This window comes from Mastigoproctus giganteus, chromosome 12, assembly GCF_048544385.1.
Source record: "Mastigoproctus giganteus isolate SK-2022 chromosome 12, ASM4854438v1, whole genome shotgun sequence".
In the NCBI taxonomy this organism is placed as follows: Eukaryota; Metazoa; Arthropoda; class Arachnida; order Uropygi; family Thelyphonidae; genus Mastigoproctus; species Mastigoproctus giganteus.
The window spans coordinates 116,917,862-116,933,764 of NC_143586.1; positions in this window are offsets into that span (position 1 = coordinate 116,917,862).

Genomic DNA, 15,903 nt, shown 5'->3' on the forward strand with positions numbered 1-15,903 from the left:
ATTTTAGAGACTGCTGGGAGTCATTGTGGAACAAGTAAATACATGGGCTGAGTTAGGGTAGCTAAGAATAGGAACAGGTGCATGTATACTTACATGTACACCAATGCTAAGAATTTCATAAATAAATTTGATAAATTTGAGATTTGAGCAAAGCTGTGGAAACAGAGAAATTTGTTTTACTAAGCATTTGTTGTTTTCTTTTCTTGATAGTTAACAAAAAGTAGTTGCACTGATTGATTTGTCTTATTATAATCTTATGGTTATCCCTATTTTTTTTTTTTTTTCTCAATCTCTTTTTAAACTTAAAGCTAAGTAAACCTATCTTTATAGTATTATTATTGTTGTTATTATTAAATTAGTCATTTATTTTCATTCTCTGTTAGTTTGATTGTAATACCTTTGTAGCTCTTTTTTGATATTAATGTTTTTATTTAGGGTATCAATGTTGGATTCATTCAGCAATTTTGTAGTTCTGTTAAAGTAATGGAATCTGAGTTGATCAGTTCTGAATGGCTCTTGTGCCAGCATATTTTGTCTTCTCAAGACTCTTGGAGGACAGCTGAAGTTTATGAGGTAGAGCAGCTCGGGGGCATCCAACTTTCCAGCCACAAGATGCATTAAGAATTTGCAGTCTGCCGCAGCTCTTCTTTGGTATAAGTGGTACAATCCCGAAGTGAGTGCACCATTCATCGTAGGATTTTGTGTTCAATTCCAACCTAGATTTGTACACCAGGAATCTGACTATGGATTTCTGAATACATTCCAGTTGTTTTATAAGAATTTTGGTGTGAGGATTCCAGATTTGTGAGGCATATTCTAGAATTGGGTTGATTATCATTATGCAAGCTGTTTTTATGAGCTGTACGTTGGTGAAATCGAAGCAGATTCTTTTAACCAGTCCAAGGGATTTGGAGGCCTTAGCTGTAGTTTTTTTTACATGTTTGTTGAAGTTTCCCTTCTCAGAAAACCATACTCCCAAATCTGAAACCTCATGTATTCTCAATAGCTGATGATTATTAGCTTTATAGGGATAATTAATCTTGTGTTTCTTGTGATAGTCTGTGACCGACATGGTGCAGCATTTGTTTAAGTTTAGTGTTAGACCATTGTTTGTGATCCATCGGGTGATGGTGTCTAGTCCATTTTCCAGTGATTCACAGTCTTGTGTTGTTATGATGGTTTTGTACCAACAATTTTGTACCAACACCAACAATTTGATGTTTGTCAAAACATCAAATTGTTGGGATATCAGAGATGTGGTTTGTTTGTTTGTTTGTTTTTTTTTTTAGGAGCATTAGCAACTAAGGCCATATTGCTCCGGGATATGCGGTGGTCATTCCTTGACCTTTCCGCATCCTCCGTATTTGGTGGTGACGGGCTCGAACCCCGGTCTAATCAAGAAGCGCGTGCTACGCACTGCTGCTCCTTCCCACCTGGCTACGGAGGCGCCAGAGATGTGGTGCCACTCAGATATAAGGGATGCAGAATTGGAATTTGGGGAGTACAGAAAGGATATACAGGGGAGGAAGGGTTATGCTATTAGTTAAGAAACACATAAAATCTAAGGAAGTGCAGCCAGTTGATATTGTTGGGATATCAGAGATGTGGTGCCATTCAGATATAAGGAATGCAGAATTGGAATCTGGGGAGTACAGAAAGGATATACAGGGGAGGAAGGGTTATGCTATTAGTTAAGAAACACATAAAATCTAAGAAAGTGGCAGCCAGTTGACATGGGTGAACAATACAAAGTTGAATCAGTTTGGTGTGATATAAGCACTGGGAAAGCAAAATTGAGAGAAGGAATGTATTATAGGCCTAATGATTCTGATCAGTATAATAAACAGCTGTACAGAGAAATAGAGCGGGCCATTAAATCAGAGTGTCTTATAATGAGGGATTTTAATTTTCCAGATATTGACTGGAATGTGTGGGTTGGTCACTCACACACTAGCAAGGCTCTTGTTTATTTATTGGATGATTGTTTTCTACAGCAGCAGGTTCGGCAGGCAAATAGAGGGAGTAATACTCTTGATCTCATTATCAGTAGTGATTCTTCATGCATTATGAATCTGCAGATAAAGGAACCACTAGGTGACCGTGATCACAATGTGCTGAAGTGGAATTTATGCAAAGTGGTAACTACCATCAGGGGTAAAGGGAAGGGTTTTTGTTTTCATGAAGATGACTATGGTGGTCTTAGACAGTATTTAAATTCTATACGGTAGGACCAACTGATGATGTTACCAACAGAAAATTCAAAATGGGAAGCATTCAAAGAATTAATCTTGGAAGCTACTATGCTTTTCATACCAACTAAGAAATATTGTTCAGGGTTTAGGCCTAAATGGATGACAGATGAAGTAATGAGACATGGGGTAGAGAAGAAAAATGCATGGGATACATATAAATTATCAGGTGACACAGAAGCCTATGATAGATATAAGCTGGTCTGTAACCAAATCACAAAGGTTAGGCAGCTAAAGACTGATTACGAGAAATCTTTGGCAAAGAAAAACAGCAAAGAGTTCTTTATTTATGTAAACTCTATGAGGAAAGGGATGAATCAGTTTGGTCCACTTGATATCAGTGGTTCAACTGTTAATGATCCTGCTCAGGTAGCTAACAAACTAAATGAGTATTTTGCACGTCCATTCACACAATGCCAAAGATGAATTAAACTCTGATAATGAGTTAGATGATTTTGTAATAGCTGAGAGCAGAGTGAAAGAGAAATTGTTGAAGATAAACAAGAAAGGGACCTGGGGTGGATGTGATCTATCCAGTTATATTAAATGAGGCAGCAAAGGAAATAAGCAAATCCTTAGCCATAATAGCTTCCTTGAACTCAGAGGAGGTATCCCTGGACTGGAGATGATGTGCAAATGTGACCCCAATTCACAAAGGAGAATCAAAGGGTGACACAAGTAATTATGTGGGGGGTGAATAAATGTTATTTTGTGGGGGAATAGTATTCTTTATTATTATATGTTATTCCTTTCTTATTATTAAATTATAATTTCTGTTATTAATAAATCTCTTTAAACTTTCAAACCCACCGCTCTTAACTTTGTATTTCCTCGTTTATTTTCCCCCTCCCACATTAACACCTGACTTGTATACCGCACAGAAGATCACAGATTCTGGTGGAATAGTAGTTCGTGTATGTCTCCTCTGGACTGGCTGAGTATTCAGAATGACTTATACTACACTTGATAAACATATACAATATTGTTTATTCACAGTATATACATTAAAAGAATATATCATACATCATCAATTGGGTATTATGTTAATTACTAGCATTATATGTGTGCTACGATGTAATGATAATCACAAGTCATATATCATGTCTCTTCATGTCTTTCTGCCTTTTCTCCTTCTGGTTTAGGTTACATCTTATAACATTCTCTTGCCTTCTAACAATTAAACTTCCCAACTGGGATTACAGCAGTGAGCATAACACCTATATGTGTATTTTCCTAGATTTATAAATCCCCTCTATAATCTTTCTTTAATTATCCCTTCCAAATTAATTACATGTGCATAGAACATAGTCTCAACTTAAAACATACTAGTCTCGAGTTCATATATCTAAATTTTCCTTGCTTATTAACTTATCTTTGTGATGAAGTACATATATCTATATCTTATAAGCTTTCTCCTTCCCTTTATGCTAAACAATATCAAATCAACTATCAACTAATCTAAAACATTCTCTAGAGTCCTTTCCTTCAAATCAAGCTTAAAACTATTATCTGGTACTTACATGACAGATTGGGGGATCACTCTTTACACAACCTTTTTCTCAGGTCAGGGGCGGCCATCATCATCAATATAGGGCATCATCAGACTCCTACTGGAATTAGTCATCAGCTAAAGAACTGCTGCTCATCTACAGGAATTCTCCTTCGTTCAGGAACTCACTCTTTTCTCCATAAATGGGTTGCTCTGGCCCGCTTTGGGCATCTGATCAGCTCGAAGATACTGGAGTGCATAATAAAATTATCAGGACTCTCCTTACTGCTCTATCGAGAAGCCAGACTGTATAACTCTTCCTTGTCTTTCTATACCGAGACTTTTCGATCCTTATCACTCAGCTCCAGCATATGTGTTTCCATCGTTCATTGGACATCTCCTTCCTGTTTCTACGTTGCGGCTGACCTCTCCCAGAACTTGCTTAACGAATTGTCTTTGCGACAGACTGCTTCAATTTCCACTACCACATTCCAGCGATTCTCCCGGCACTTCTCTGGATTTCTTTCCGGCTGCACATCACTCAGGCACACCCACAGGAACTCTCAAAACTTCCAAAAACTCCCAAACTGTCAAAAAAACTGGAACTCTCCCTTCTCCTCCTGTTTCATCTTCTTTTGTTTCAGCCACCCCTTCTATTCTGATCCAATCGCAGTTCGTTCTTCATCATCTCTTTATTCTCATTCGCTCTCTCCCACTTCCTCCGTTTTCTTGGCCCTTCCCTTTCCTAGGGAAGCATCCGAGTTCTCGAAATTTCTAGAAGCTTCGATAAACTTCCGGAAGTCTGGAAATTTCTAGATATTTCCTTGTGATCATTCCCATGCACTTACCCCCATTTGTCCACTCCGTTTTTTCTCTACCGCTCCTTGAAATCAGTAAGTGCTCAAAGAATTGGTTAGTTTTATCTAGCAGCTAGCCACAGGTGTATGCCGCATCCAGGGTCCCCTCCACCCTCTTAGTCTTTAAAATTCTTCCTCTCCACAAGGGGGAGTCGGTTCCCTTGTTCTTTTTTTCCAAAGAGCTGCCCACTTTCTGTTTATAGCGACTTCAACTGCCCTTACGGTGCTCCCATTGTACTTTTGTGCACTGTCGAGCTACCCCCCCGTTGTTACGCTAATCCTCCCCTACTTAACTGTATGGTACAGAGCGATCGCAATCTAAGCTGTCTACTTGCATAGTAGCCGCCGCGCCAAGTCGATGGGCTCAGTTATTCATTAGTAGTGAGAGTGTAAAGTGCTTGCGATGGCATCGTGGTCACGAAATGAGATAAGGACAGTTTTGCGGTATAATTTCGTGCGTGGTTTAACCATAGACCAGTGCTTAGAACAAATGACTCTTGCACTAGATGATGATTGTCCACATCATACAACGATATTCAGGTGGTATAGAGAATTCCAAAGGGGAAATTTCACTCTGGAGGATTCTGAGACCCCGGGAAGGCCACGGACATCAGTTACCGAGGAAAACGTTACTGCTGTGAGGAAAATGCTTGACGAAAACAGGCGAGTGACCTACCAACAGATAGAGGATACTTTAGGCCTAAATGCACCAGCAATTCGTTCGATTTTGCAAGATCATTTGCACGTGAAGAAACTTTGTTCTCTCTGGGTGCCGCATCAACTGACTGAAGAGCAGATGACACGACGTGTGACTTGGTGCCGGGAGATGTTAAAAAAGTTTGATAAGGGACAATCTCGGTATGTGAACAACATCGTGACAGGTGACGAGACTTGGCTGTACTATTACGATCTGCCGACCAAGGCTCAAAACAAAGTTTGGGTCTTTGATGATGATGACACACCCGTAATTGTCAGAAAATCCCGATCTGTAAAGAAGAAAATGATAGCTGTATTTTTCAAATCGAGTGGAATTGTGGAACGTGTCGTTTTGGACACGCAGAAGACAGTCACAGCTAAGTGGTATACTGAACAATGCCTGCCTAAAGTCATTGGATCTATGAAGAACCTGTGGCCAAAGTCAAGAATGGACACCTGGTACCTCCATCACGATAATGCTGCAGCTCACAGCGCCAAAGCCTGCACCGAATATTTGACCACGACAGGAATGAAACTTCTCGAGCACCCTCCCTACAGGCCAGACCTTGCTCCCTGCGACTTTGCACTGTTTCCGCATGTGAAAATGAAGCTAAAAGGGAGGCGGTTTTCCAGTGATGAGGACCTTCTACGGGCTTGGGACAACGAGTGTGCTTTACTCCCTAGTGAAACTTGGCAGAACTGGTTTAAAGATTGGTTTCGGAGGATGGAGAAGTGTATTGAATGTAGAGGAAATTACTTTGAAAAAATTAAATAAACAAAGCTGTATTGGAAAACTTTCCTAGTACCCTTTGTATATATACTTTCTTGGTATGTTATAATATTTATTTCATAACATTCCTTAGGATAAGTGTAAGAATTTGGTTCTTACAATTACAGACCTGTTAGTTTAACTTCTGTTACAGGGAAATTAATGGGGGTACTGGTTAAAGAAGCACTGCAGGATCATCTAGACAAGACTTCAGGCTCGAACACAGAATGGGTTGAAGATAAACATAAGAAAGAATGAAGATCCTGCTCAGGGTTGTGAAGGGGAAGTATTGTCTGACCAATTTGATTGGATAGTATGGTGTGGCCACAAAGGGACTGGATGCAAAGAATAATTTTGATATATTTTTTTCTGTATTTATTAATGATACTGACTGATGATAGTATTATTATTATTATTAGCCGTATGATGCAAGGAAGCCTGAGGCTTATGCTGCACCAGCCAAAAAAAAAAAAAAAAAAATTCCCACATTACCCTGAGAGAGAGAGGGTGTCAGAAGTAGAAGGGAATCCAATAAAGAGAAGAATAATGATATCCAGCTCCAGGACTCTGGATTTGCCAAGCCCTGGAGCATTACCCCTGGGGTAAATATATCAGGCTTAATGTCTAAGTTTGCGGGCAATACAAAGATCGGCAGGGTTGTTAAGAACACTAATAACAGTACACTGCTGCAACAGGATCTAGAAAAGTTTAGCATTATCATTAGTGGAGGCATTTGATGCAAGAAAGCAAGCTTATGCAGCATCAGCCAAAAAAAAAAAAAAAAAAAAAAAAAAAGTAACATAAATAAATAAAAATAACCACTTCCACTTCACCCCTCTGTTCGTTCGAAATACCTGTCCAGCTGAGCCTTAAACTTATTTAGGCTATCAACTTCCACGACAACAGATGGAAGTCTGTTCCTCAATTTGAATTTATGCCCTCTCAGGTGATTATTCTGAGCAAGAGGAAGAATCCCATCAGCATTGAGCATGCTCAAACCATTCAAGGCTTTGTACACCTCTATCAGATCACCTCGCTGGTGCCTAGTTTCCAGACACTGTAATTCGCAAAACTTAAGCCTTTCTTCGTAAGAGCACCCCTTTGTCCCATTCACCAATCTAGTTGCCCTTCTCTGTACTCGTTCCAGCAGCTCTACATCCTTCTTGAAATGAGGCCTCCAGGCCTGCATACAGTACTCTAGGTGTGGCCTGACCATTGCCTTATACAAGGGAATAATCACCTCCTTATCCCTGCTAGAAAAATTCCTATATATCATTGACAATACACCATGAGCTACTCTTGCAGCCCGTCTGCACTGCTCAGAGAACTTCATATCTGCCTGCACAACCACCCCCAGGTCCCTTTCACTCTCTACCACTGTCAGTGTAGTACCACACAGTTGATACGTTGCTCTGGGGTTGCTGTTTCCCATATGTAGTACTTTACATTTGTCAATGTTAAACTTCATTTGCCACCTCGAAGCCCATCTGCTCAACCTTTCCAAATCCTGTTGCAGCAGCATAGTGTCAGTAGTGTCCTTGACAACCCTGCCAACCTTCATATCGTCTGCAAACTTGGACATTAAGCCTGATATAGCATCATCAATATCATTTATAAATACAGAAAAGAATAAAGGACCCAACTCTGAACCCTGAGGGACTCCACTAATAACATTAGTCCACGATGAGCAGTGTCCATTGATTACCACTCTCTGGTTTCTCCCCCTCAACCACCCCTTTATCCATAGCAGCAATATGCCTCCAATGCCACACTGCTCCAATTTGTGCATTGATTATTGATTATATTGAAGACATTGATTATCAGTAGTGATTCTGATTCTTCATGCATTAAGAATCTGCAGATAAATGAACCACTAGGTGGCAGTGATCACAGTGTGCTGAAGTGGGAGTTACTCAAAGAGTTAACTACCATTAGGGGTAAAGGGAAGGGGTATTGCTTTCGTAAAGGCGACTACAATGGACTGAGACAGTATTTAAATTCTATACAGTGGGATCAACTGATGATATTGCCAACAGCAAATTCAAAATGGGAAGCATTCAAAGAACTTATCTTGGAAGCTACTAGGCTTTACATACCAACTAAGAAATATTGTTCAAGGTTTAGGCCTAAATGGATGTCAGATGAACTAATGAGGCATATGGCAGAGAAGAAAAATGCATGGGATACATACAAATTAACACGTGACACAGACGCCTATGATAGATACAAGTTGATCTGTAACCAAGTTACAAAGGAGGTTAGGCAGGCGAAGGCAGATTACGAGAGATCCTTGGCAAGGGATGCGAAGAAAACAGCAAAGAGTTCTTTACTTATGTAAACTCTAGAAGGAAGGGGATGAATCAGATTGGTCCACTTGAGATCGATGGGTCAACTGTTGATGACCCTGCTCAGGTAGCTAACAAACTAAATGAATATTTTGCATCGACATTCACACATGAGGAGTTATTCAGCGAGGGGAATGCCAGAGGTGTATTCAACTCTAGCAGTAAGCTAGAGAATCTTGTAATAACTGAGAGCAAAGTGGAGGAGAAATTGTTGAAGATAAACACAAGAAAGGCACCTGGGGTGGATGGGATCTATCCAGTTATATTAAAGGAGGCAGCAAAGGAAGTAAGCAAACCCTTAGCCATAATTATGAGAGCTTCCTTGGACTCAGGGGAGGTACCCATGGACTGGAGATGTGCAAATGTGACCCCAATTCACAAAGGGGGATCAAAGGCTGACACAAGTAATTATAGACCTGTGAGTTTAAATTCTGTTCCCGGAAAATTAATGGAGGCACTGGTTAAAGAAGCACTGCAGGATCATCTAGACAAGACTTCAGTTATAGCTAGGACACAGCATGGTTTTGTTAGTCACAAAAGAACTGGATGCAGGGAATAACTTTGATATTATATACTTGGATCTTAGAAAGGCTTTTGATACTGTTGCACATGGAAGACTGCAAGTTGAGTAGATTGACTGAGAGGTGGCAACTGAAGTTTGACATTGACAAATGTAAATGCTGTATATGGAAAGCAGTAACCCCAGAGTAATGTATCAACTGTGTAGTACTACACTGACAGTGGTAGAGAATGAAAATAACCTGGGGGTAATTGTGCAGGCAGATATGAAGTTTTCTAGGCAGTGAAGACAGTCTGCAAGAGTAGCTCATGGTGTCTTGTGAATGATATACAGAAATTTTTCTAGCAGTGATAAGGTGGTGATTATATAAGGCAATGGTCAGGTCACACCATGAGTACTGTATACAGGTCTGGAGGCCTCATTTCAAGGACAGTAGAGCTGCTGGAACGAGTACAGAGAAGAGCAACAAGGTTAGTGAATTAAACAAAGGGTTGCTCTTATGAAGAAATTCTTAAATTTTGCAAATCACAGTGTCTGGAGACTAGGCACCTGCGAGGTGACCTGATTGAGTTGTATAAAGCCTTGAATGGTTTAAGCATGCTCAATGCTGATGGGGTTCTTCCTCTTGCTCTGAATGACCTGAGAGGGCATAAATTCAAATTGAGGAAAGACAATTGTAAGATAGATGTGCAGTAGTTTTCCTTTAGCCATCAGCGGGTGGTTGATTGCTGGAACAAACTTCCATCTGTCGTAAAAGTTGACAGCTTAAATAAATTCAAGGCAGAAAAAGGGCATAAATTCAAATTGAGGAAAGACAGTTGTAGGATAGATGTACAGAAGTTTGCCTTTAGCCAGTAAGTTGTTGATTGCTTGAACAACCTTTCATCTGTCGCAGTAGAAGTTGATAGCTTAAATAGATTCAAGGCAGAACTAGACAAACATTTAGAGCAGGTGGATGGGTGAAATGAGAACGGGGGGGGGGGGGTGGCATCATGTGCCTTTGCTAATGCTATGAATGTTATGACACAGAGTATATCAGGCATATCAAATTTGCTTCAGTCGCATAGAATAAAAGAAGTGATTTTTCAACATAATATTCTGTATTTTGGTACTCAGCATATGAAACCTTCTGATAGTCAATGAAATTAAATTTTTTCTGTGTCACTTGGCAATCAACATTGAACTATACAACATTGTACGCATGCCCACTTATGTTTATTATACTGTACTTGCTGTTGAACGATACAGAAGTGGTAAAAGTTTCCATTTTCCTAGTATGAAGATATACTACTTCAACTGCAGAATACACTGCATCCAATTTTGGGGAATAACACAACCAAATTCTGTTAATTCTAAGACCCGATTTGTTTATTGTTTTGTAATACTTTTCTGAAAACAACCACTTGCTGTGATTTTTTTGGAACGGTCCATTAGGTCTACAAGGTCCATGTAAAATAACTCTCTTCACATTTGTTGCTATTATGTCTGTATGATTAGCGATGTCACTTGGATATTGTTCACTAACTAAATTTTATAATAGTTATAGTTTGTTGGTGTTCATTTGGTTTTTTACCTCTATATTTATAGTTTATGATGATGTTGTATTTGTTGTAATAGAAGAGCTCACGTTGCTCCCAGTGAAGAAAGAAGACAGCTTCAGTGTTGTATTCTGTTTTTTTCTTCTTTATTTTTTTCATTCTAGACAGAATTATTAGTAAATTTTTCTTACATGTGGTGCTATAGCATTACATATTATTGAAGTACATTTTGTTCTTCACAGTTTGAAGTCCTTACGTTCCCTCTATCTGAAAAATAAATACACAGCTCACTCAAATGATCAGCTACTCCTAATGAAAAATGCAATGCTACTTTCTGCCTTTTCACCTTCAGTATCACTAATTTCCTAGAATGGCAATACTCTCTGATGCTGAAAACTAAAGGGCTCTTCGGCTTTCTTGTGCTTCATTTGTATTACAATGTCTTTCAATATCACTGGCTTTGGCTGTCAGCGTGCATTATTTACAAAAACATTTTAAATAATCACATCTAATTTGCAGAGACAGTTCTTATATTTAGCATCTTTGAGTCATTGATCACGGAAGTGCTAAATACATTTTTTGCTCATTTTCACAAAGGGGCAAAATTACACACTATAGTTTAATATGAAAATTTACAAGCGAAGAAAAAAAAAAAATAGTGCTCAATATTCAGTATCGAGCCCTATTTGACGTCAATCACGGCCGAGCACTATCGAGTACGGCCGTGATTGACGGGTACTGACTCTGCCCAGTGTCACATGATCTCCTTAACAGACGGCATGACTGACACCCACTGTGTTCCAGCCGTGCCATATGTACCAGCATGTACCTACCAGCCCTGGAAACACGAGGCATGCTGAGATTTTCTGGGTTTACAAAATGCAATATGAAACCGAAAAATTAAAAAACAAAGACCTTGTTTATTAGTTTTGTTCTCGGCTGAATAAATCCGAGGGTGTGGGGGCTGCAGCCCCCAAAGAGACGGGGGCATGGGGGTGGTAGCCACAGGAAAAAAAAAAATAATAATGGCTAAAATTTAGTACTCGGTGCACCCTCTCTACACTCGCCGACACGGCAATGATTGACGGGTACTGACTCCGCTCAATCTCACTTGATATCCTGTACATACGGCAAGATTGACACGCGTGCCAGATGGTGCGTGTCAATGTTTCGGTTTGTTCATGTTATGAACTTCGATTTTAAAAAAGTCAAAGTGGCTGTAAAAAAAATAATTTCTGTTGCAACGGGGGTCTTTTGTAAATCATACAAAATGATTTTTAATTAATAGTGTTTCAAAAAGAAAAAATTATACAAAAATGGACAAACCTATATACTACGGAATGGTACGGAATCATACAAAATGATTCCGTACCATTCCGTAGTATATAGGTTTGGAATGGTACGGAATGGTACGGAATCATACAAAATGATTCCGTACCAAGAAAAAATTATACAAAATGGAACAAACCTGTATACCACGGAATGGTTAAAAATATGCAAAATGATTTTTAATTAAGTGTTTCAGAAAGAAAAAATTATACAAAAATGGACAAACCTATATACTACGAAATGGTTAAAAATATACAAAATGATTTTTAATTAATAGTGTTTCTGAAAGGGAAAATTATACAAAAATGGACAAACCTATATACTACGGAATGGTACGGAATCATACAAAGGAAAAGTTATAAAAAAATGGACAAACCTATATACTACGGAATGGTTAAAAAAATTAATTGCTGTTGAAACAGGGGTCTGCGGGCAGAGCCCCCAGAAAAAAAATTATACAAAATTATTTTTAATTAATAGACATTTGTTAGTGTTTCTGACAGAAAAAATTATACAAAAATGGACAAACCTATATACTATGGTTTCTCGTGTAGTCATGGAATTGATTCCAACATAAGAAACCGTTTCCATTCGATTGCATTAATTTTAAATCATATTTCTGGCTATATGAATTTTAATTAATAGAAAATTAATGCGATTTAATTTATTTTATCCATTTTTTTTTCCTGAATTAACTTATAAAATTAAGCTTATTCTCAATTGTTTTTATTAGGTTTTGTTCTCCGGAAGTGAAGTTTCAATCCTCCCCAGTCCTTAATTTTCTGATTGGCTTATTAGGACTGCCTAACCAAATTCCTGGTTTCATGTTATTTCTGCCTATATGATTTTTAATTAATAGAAAATTAATGCGATTTAATGTATTTTTTCCGTTTTTTTATTCTGAAATAACTTATAAAATTAGTCTTATACTCCTTTTTTTTTTTTTTTTATTCGCCTTTGTTCTCCGAAAATGATGTTTATACCTTCCCCCAGTCCTCAATTATCTGAATATGGTTTCATGTTATTTCTGGCTATATGATTTTTAATTAATAGAAAATTAAGGCGATGTAATGTTTTTAATCTGGTTTTTTTTTCTGAATTAACTTATTTCTCTTCTTTTTTTTTTATTAGCTTTTGTATCTTTTTTTTTTATTAGCCTTTGTTCTCCGAAAATGATGTTTATACCCTCCCCCAGACCTCAATTATCTGAATATGGTTTCATGTTATTTCTGGCTATATGATTTTTAATTAATAGAAAATGAATGCTATGTAATGTTTTTAATCTGTTTTTTTTCCTGAATTAACTTATTTCTCTTCTTTTTTTTTTATTACATTTTGTTATCTTTTTTTTTTATTAGCTTTTGTTCTCCGAAAATGATGTTTATACCCTCCCCCAGTCCTCAGTTATCTGATTCGCTAATTAATCGCCCCTAATTCCGATTTTATGTTATTCTGTTCATTAGTGCATTTCTTTGGTTCTGTTCTGTTGGATTCTGCTGGGGATCGCCTTCTGTGCTGCTGTGAGTTGTCTCCATATAATTCTATATTGTTTTTTTTTTTTTTGCCGTTCAACCCCAGTGAATCGACATGGTATTAGATTCCCATAGTAAAGCATAGGGACGATTCCCATAGGAGCAATGGGAAATCAGTTTCTTATTTAAACTTAATTTCTGCTGAAAACTTGATGATAATATGTTAATATAACTATAAATAAGCTATATTAAATGTTTAATTACTTTTATGATTGAAATCCTTGAGTATAATTTAAGATGAGATTAGTGTCAAAAATGGCAAAATCAAAGATTTTCGTTCTAAAATGCAGAAAATGTTGCACTTTTTCTGAAGTCGTTTTGAGTCCCATAGGGAAGCATTGGAGAAAATTCTTTTCTCAACAACTCACGTAATTCCCAATATTTCTTTACAAAACTTAGCCAATTAACGTATCTAACAACGAATTAATAGGAAACACTTCGTTTTTATCGAAATCATTGAAATTAAAAAAGATGTTCCACATGGTGCCATATTCCCATAGTAAAGCAAGGGGTAATTTTTCTGGAAAAAAAACTCATTTAATTTCGGGTCTTTCTGGAAAAAAAGGGGCTAGTTTAGTTCATTCTCGCAGGTGTAGTCAGAAACACATCTTTTTGTAGAAATCCTTCATATGAAATAAGTCAATCGACATGCAATTTGATTCCCATAGTAAAGCATAGGGTTGAATTGTTCTTGAAAAAATTCACTTAATTTCTCTATTTTCTTTACAAAAATTACCCTATTAACGTATCTAACAAAGATTTAATAGAAAACACTGTTTTTATCGAAATCTTTGAAATTAAAAAAGATATTCCACATGGTACAATATTCCATAGTAAAGCAATGGGGTGATTTTTACGGAAAAAACTCTTTAATTTCGGGTGTTTCTTTAAAAAAAAGGGGCTAGTTTAGTTCATTCTCGCAGGTGTAGTGGGAAACACTTCGTTTTTATAGAAAAGCTTCATATGAAATAAGTGAATCGACATGGCAATAGATTCCCATAGTAAAGCATAGGGATGGATTGTTCTGGAAAAAACTCACTTATTTTCCGTTATTTCTTTACAAAATCTTGCACATTTACTTTATTCTCGCAGAATTACTGGGAAGCACTTCACTTTTATCGAAATCGTTGAAACTAAAAACATATTCCACATAGTACCATATTCCCATAGTAAAGCAATGGGGTGAGTTGTCTGGAAAAAACTCATTTAATTTCTGGTCTCTCTTTAAAAAAGGGGTTAGTTTAGTTAATTCTCCCAGGTATAGTCGGAAACACTTCGTTTTTATAGAAATCCTTCATATGAAATAAGTGAATCGACATGGCATTAGATTCCCATATCAAACCTGTTGCAGTAATCCATGACTACGGTTAGGTACTGAAGGATGATTATTTCAAAGTTATGGGGTGAGTTGTCTGGAAAAAACTCATTTAATTTCTGGTCTCTCTTTAAAAAAGGGGTTAGTTTAGTTAATTCTCCCAGGTATAGTCGGAAACACTTCGTTTTTATAGAAATCCTTCATATGAAATAAGTGAATCGACATGGCATTAGATTCCCATATCAAACCTGTTGCAGTAATCCATGACTACGGTTAGGTACTGAAGGATGATTATTTCAAAGTTATCGGTTGTTAATGGGAAATCAGTTTCTTATTTAAACTTAATTTCTGCTGAAAACTTGATAATATGTTAATATACCTATAAATAAGCTATATTAAATGTTCAATTAGTTTTATTATAGAAATCCCTGAGTATAATTTAAGATGAGATTAGTGCCAAAAATGGCAAAATCAAAGATTTTTGTTCTAAAATGCAAAAAATGCAACACTTTTTCTGAAGTCGTTCTGGGTCTCATACGGAAGCATGGAAGAAAATTGGTTTCTCGACAACTCACTTAATTTCCAATATTTCTTTACAAAAATTACCCTATTAACGTATCTTACAAAGATTTAATAGAAAACTCTTCGATTTTATCGAAATCTTTGAAATTAAAAAAGATATTCCATATGGTATCATACTCCCATAGTAGAGCAATGGGGTGATTTTTACGGAAAAAATTCATTTAATTTCGGGTCTTTCTGGAAAAAAAACGGGCTAGTTTAGTTCATTCTCGAAGGTATAGTCGGAAACACATCTTTTTTGTGGAAATCCTTCATATGAAATAAGTCAATCGACATGCAATTTGATTCCCATAGTAAAGCATAGGGATGGATTGTTCTTGAAAACACTCACATATTTTCCGTTATTTCTTTACAAAATCTTCCACATATACTTTATTCACGCAGAATTACTGGAAAGCACTTCATTTTTATCGAAATCCTTGAAACTAAAAAAGATATTCCACATGGTACCATATTCCCATAGTAAAGCAATGGGGTGATTTTTCTGGAAAAAACTCATTTAATTTCGGGTGTTTCTTTAAAAAAATGGCCTAGTTTAGTTCATTCTCGCAGGTGTAGTCGGAAACACATCTTTTTTTATAGAAATCCTTCATAAGAAATCAGTGAATCGACATGGCATTAGATTCCCATAGTAAACCATAGGGAGGATTCCCATTGTAAAGCATAGGGATGGATTGTTCTG